This window comes from Podarcis melisellensis (assembly GCF_964234715.1).
Source record: "Podarcis melisellensis genome assembly, chromosome: 9".
Lineage (NCBI taxonomy): Eukaryota > Metazoa > Chordata > Lepidosauria > Squamata > Lacertidae > Podarcis > Podarcis melisellensis.
The window spans coordinates 17,008,884-17,014,883 of record NC_138541.1 but is presented as its reverse complement, the minus strand read 5'-3'; positions in this window follow the sequence as shown (position 1 = coordinate 17,014,883).

Genomic DNA, 6,000 nt, shown 5'->3' with positions numbered 1-6,000 from the left:
AGTAAACTTTATGTGTGCAAGATCAAGCTCCTAAGAGGGAAATCTAAAAGACAGAAAACCAAAGCACACTAATGATCATTCTGTGTACAAATGTACTGGAAAAGGCAAGTAGCCTACAGAAGATGCTTCATTGTGGCACTCCTTTCCCTCATGACTTGATGAATCAATCTATATAGACTGCCATCCCACTTTGTAGGCAAAGAATGCAGCTACCCTTTAATACCTTGTGTAGAAACGGATATAAATATTTTTTCGCCCTTTGTTTTAGTTCATATCTTTTTATTAGCAGTGCTGTTTATTGATCCATCTTTCTCACCCCCCACCCCACCAACATTTCTCTTTAGTGTTTCCACACAATGGGGATTGTCTTTTCATTTTTATGGCTTATTAATAAACTTAGAGTTTCTGACTAGATTAAAACTTGTTTCTCTGATATCCTTTGGGTTGCATTTGTTTGTTTGTTTTCAAAATGAGTTATTTTCTTTTTTTTTTATGGAGGAGAAGGGAGAAGAAAGCAGCTGTCAATTAGATTTTAGAGCTCAGCTCTCCCAGAGGCATTAATTTTGTCAGCTTTGCAGTCAGAACTGTCGGCGGACTGATCGCCCAAGGTCAAATGGCCGTCGTCTTTGGAAAGTAAACAATGCATCTTCCCCATGTATTCTGACAGGAAACCAATCATTTCCAGCTGAAGGGATCTGGAGGATGTGTGAAAGGTGCATGTGCTTATGCACATGGGGCCGTGCGTTAAGATAGCAGCTTTTGCTTCTAACCTTAGGAAGCCAGCACTGCAGGATCAGACCAGTGGAGAGGCAGGCACTTCAACAATGACGTTTTATGTTCTTCTTTCCTGCTGGAGGGGTGGGGTCAGATAGACAGGGATAAAAACTATGATAGAATGGGTGGGAAAGAGGATTTATTTGAGTGAGTGGTGGTGGTGGGGAGTCTGTTCATCTCCCCCTGGAAAATTGCTTGAAAGCAAACACACGTGGCTTTCTTGGTGTGAAAAGATTAGCCCTTAGCACACCCCTCAGAAGTGGAATTGGCAAAGAGACAGATAGCCCCCATGTAGCTTTATCAGTCTAAGGATGTCCCAACCATTCTGGGATGGCCTTGTGACGTGTATACATATTTACTAGTTTATCATGTGCAGTCACTTGTGGGATGGGAGCTGTCTTCAGTAAATAGGGACAGGCTTGCTGTGGAGCACATAGGATTTAGATGCTGCAGCACTCTTTCATTTCATGTAACTTAGATAAAGGGGTGAAGGAAGGCTCTCCGGTACCCGGGGCGGGGTGTTGAGGGGCAGGACAGGGGCAGGACAAACTGCCCGGCGGTACATGAGCAGCACCGCTATGTATGGCACCTTTATGCATGGCGCCATCGTATGTGCGGTGTACAGGCAGTGACGGGATCCTCTGCTCACAGCTGCAGTGGGGTGGGACAAACCGCCCAGTGGTGCATGCACAGTGCCGCTATGTACAGCGCATGTGCTGCTATGTACAGTGGTGCCGTGCGTGCACTGTATGGACGGCGGAGGGATCCTCTGCTCATGGCTGCAGCGGCGGCGGAGGGATCCAACACATGCGGCTGCGGCGGCACGATCCCCGTGGGGTGCCTTCTTGTCACCCCTCCTCAGAGATGGCACCCAGGGTGGTCCGTCCCGCCCTCTTCCTCTGCCACTGCTTAGGTATAAGCTTCTTTGAACAGAGTAGGATTTATTTTCATACAAATATGCATATGATTGCACAGCCATTCACATTTTTACAAATAAAATTGAAGGCTGCCTGTTTTAGAAGCAGGGGTGAAGGTGTGTGTGTGTGAGGATATAAAGAACAATGGACAGACAGACAGACAAAGATATAGAGAGATAAATGGATAGCTAGCTAGATAAGATATAGGCATTGGTATAAAGGTTCCTCAAAATGTCATAGCACAACTATGGAGAGGATGACCTCGTTCAAACTTGCAGCTTTTAAAAATGGCTCTATTAGCACCCCCACGCTTCACTATTATAGCAAGGGAGCACTCCTTAGCAATAATTGGGAAATAATATGTAGCAAATCGACAGGGGTGTGGGAGGAAAACAAGGTGGCCATGTGTTATATTTTACAGAAAGCAATTCTCTGTTTGATTTTGAAAGGCTATTTGAAGAGCTGTCTGGTCCAACACCAGCTGGAAGCATAAGAAGAGAGAGCTTCGAAGTTAACCTGTGAACAGTAGGCTGAGCTAGCACACAACTCACCTGGTTGCAGACTTCATCATTCTGGTGAGATGCCTTGTATTTCTTTTAAAATTAATTTTAAATCATAACAATCATGTATAAAATTGACATCTATTTAAATACATTAGCTAGGGTTGCCATACATCTGGATTTTCACTGTTTGAAATTCTTTTGTCCTCTTTAATGATGCATTTTCTCTTATTTGACATTGTGTTTCTTAAAGGAAGACTTGAATTACATCATAAGCACTATCCAATAGATGCTTGTGAGACCAGCGCAACCACATCCCACTACCATAGGAGGACCCAAAGGTCCATCAGGTTGAACATCATTGGTTGTCTCCAATGTTATACCCACTGTAATTGATGGGTATGACTAACTTAGGTTCAGTAACTTCAGCAGGTCAACTCAGAGTAAAACTTAGTTGGATACAACATCCTGCTTCCCTCAGTGACCAAGCAAGTGCTACTGGGAAGACCACAACCAGGACATGAAGGCAATGGCAACTGGTATGGTGAGGCACATCGCAGGCTGCAAATACCACCATGAGTGGTAGGTGGAGATAGACTTTTTGTCCATGAATTTGCCTTATACACTTTTGAATCCACTTATGCTAATGGCCAGCAAATTCCACAAACTGGTCATTTAAATAAGTGAAATGCTTCCTTGAAGTTTTCCCAGTCTTAACCGGAATACTGCAGTCGGAAGCAATGTCTGGGAGAATATCGGCCAAAATCCGGACGTATGGCAACCCATGTCGGCAGTGTTGTTTTTGCTGATTTCCCCCCAAAACATAGCTCAACAAATTTGGGTTAAAAAGCTCATCAATTTTGCCGAAGAAAGCTCAACAACTTTTGTGTCCTGGTATGAGGCCCTTGCCAATGGGCAAGCGGCGGCTGCGCGTCTCCGAGAAGAGGAAGGGGGCTCGGCTGAGCTGGCCAAGAGCATTTCCAGCAGTCCCTCATTGGAGCAAGCTGATTGCCGCCATTGCTCGTGCTGCCACCGCCTGTGCCACCGCCGCTCTGCTAAGCACGACTCCTGTGCGAATGGCAGAGGCTGTCGGAGGATGAGGAGCCCACTCCCCAAAAAGCTTGCTGACCCCTGGTCTTAGGCGACCCCTGTGAAAGGGTCGTTTGACTCCCAAAGGGGTCATGATCCACAGGTTGAGAACCGCTGATCTAGAGGATACCAGGTTGGCAAAGCTGGTCTAGTCGCCTCTCCTTCCATTTTCAGCCAGGGGAACTACGCAGCTACAGCTGGTGGGTCTGAGGACTTGGACGCAAATGCTGGCAAATCAATGGAGGGATGAGGGAGGGATGCGGAAATGTGCATAACAATTTAGATTGAATTAGAGAGCAAATTAAGCTGTAATGGGCTCCCATTATGCTTATAAAATAGCACAAAGAATTCCAAGTTACAATTTACATTCTGATTATTTCAACAGTTTACAAATTGCTGCCAAATGTCCACAAATGTAAATCTCAAATGCAATGAACCAGAGCCGAAACCTCCTCTTAAATGCTTGCTGAATTTTATCCCCTTTCATTCGTTCTCCCTGCTGCCTATGCAATTACCATCATGTGAGGGGTGTGAAGATAGTGTTAGGTGCCAGAACCTTGGGGCCTGGCATCCTACGGCATATTTGCCTTTGCCTCCCACACCCCTTTGCTCTTACCCTCTTGTCTCCATTGAATATTGTGTGGCATGAGATCATACAACCTGGCTTTAATTGCAATGAAACAGCAAGCGATGAGCAAATTAGCAGCTTCAGAGGAAGTGCCAAACATGGAGACCATGAAGGATCCTTATCTGGTTCTGTCCACAGAGCCTCTCCCCTAGCTAGATGTGACTTTCTCCCTATGATACATTAAGCGTGAGAGTCAAAGCTAGGCTGCATATCTGCAGCGGGAGCAGCAGAAAGAAGCGAGTAAAAACTTGGTCCCCCAACATTTTCCCAGGAAGCTAACGAAAATGCTCACACCTTCCATTGGACGTCACTGAAAAACCTTCCTTCGCTTAGGTGCAGCTATGCGAGGCAAAAGTGTATTTAAGTAGATCTATTAAAGGTGTTAAGGGACGCGGGTGGCACTGTGGGTTAAACCACAGAGCCTAGGACTTGCCGATCAGAAGGTCGGCGGTTCGAATCCCCGCGATGGAGTGAGCTCCCATTGCTCGGTCCCTGCTTCTGCCAGGTACCGCTCCGGCGGGAAGGTAAATAGTGTTTCCGTGCGCTGCTCTGGCCACATGACCCAGAAGCTGTATGCCAGCTCCCTTGGCCAATAAAGTGAGATGAGTGCTGCAACCCCAGAGTCGGACACGACTGGACCTAATGGTCAGGGGTCCCTTTACCTTTACTATTAAAGGTGTTAATTAGCCATTTTAAGCTCTGCCACATCTCTTTCATTCTGAGCTCCTGGACATAGGGTCTATTGTATTGATGTATCTTTTTTCTTTTTTGAATCTACTGAAGAATAAAATAAAATAAAATTGGGATTAAGGGGTTTTCTCTGGATAGTGGAAGGTGTGTGTGCCATGACCTTTTGGTGTGGTGGTGATGGAAATGCTCTGTGGGGAAGGTGTCAAGGAGGAGCCGTTGCAGGAACTAAACACTCTGAGGATTGCTGGAGGGTACGTTCCTTACCTTTATGGTGTCCATATGTGCTGTGTCCATCACAGTGCAGGAAAATCCACAGAGGGAAGGGAGGCAGCAGGGGGACACATGGGAGGCCACAGAAGAAATCCCAAAGGGCTGCATGTGACCCCTGGGCCCCTGGTTCTTGACTTGTGGGCCCTTTTGTCTGATCCAGAAAGGCTCTTGTTTTCCAGTGTTTGCCACTTTCAGCCGTGCTCTGCAAATCAGTCATCTGCAGAACTATATTTTAAAGTTAAAAAAGAGCACATGTGCACCATATTTTATGAAGGCATATTTGCGAAATGGGTCCAGAGAACAGATTCATTTTTATCTTATAAAAAAACCCCAATCAATGAATAAATAGATGTGCTAAATAATCTGCTCTGAAAGTCTCATGAACATTTATCACATTACATCCCTTAGAATTTTTGCTCATCGGTTCAGAAATTAAAATGCTTAATCTTTTCCTCTTGAGGTTTTATAAATAGTGGTGCTCTTCCTCAAATGTATCCAATTATTTTTATAATGTGTTTTATTGAAATATATATTTTAATAAATATGTAAAGTGTAAGTTAAAATACCTATGCATATTCACTGCATTCATAAGAGCTTCAGCTTAGCAGTGCTAATATCCTAAGGCCTTTGGAGCAGGAGAATTCATGTATGAAGGAAGTATTTGTATACAAATCAGATCGTGGATTTTTATTTGTATATTTTTTCCATTATTATATGCTTGTTTCTGGAGCTCAGATGGAGGGCTTGGAGTGTCAGATGAGGAGTGGTGAGACACCCAGGTTTCATTCAGCTATGAAGCTCACTAGGTGACTTTGAACTCTCTCTCAGACAGATCTACCTCACAGGGTTGTGGGAAGGATAAAATGATGGAGGCAGGGAACTCTGCATGATGATCTAAGTTGGGTTTGTGTGTGTGTGTGCACGCGTGCTGGAGAAAGGGCAGGATTAAAATGTAATGTAAGTCCCATTCGGGCGTTCACTGCCATTCAAGCACTAGAACAAAGGCAGATCTTGGAGAGCATGACTGGTTTGGTTGCAATGGGGGCGGACATTCTGGGATACTGCAGCAGGAGTCACAACTACGTTTCCAAGCACAATTGAAAATGTTGGTGCTGACCTTTAAAGCCCTAAA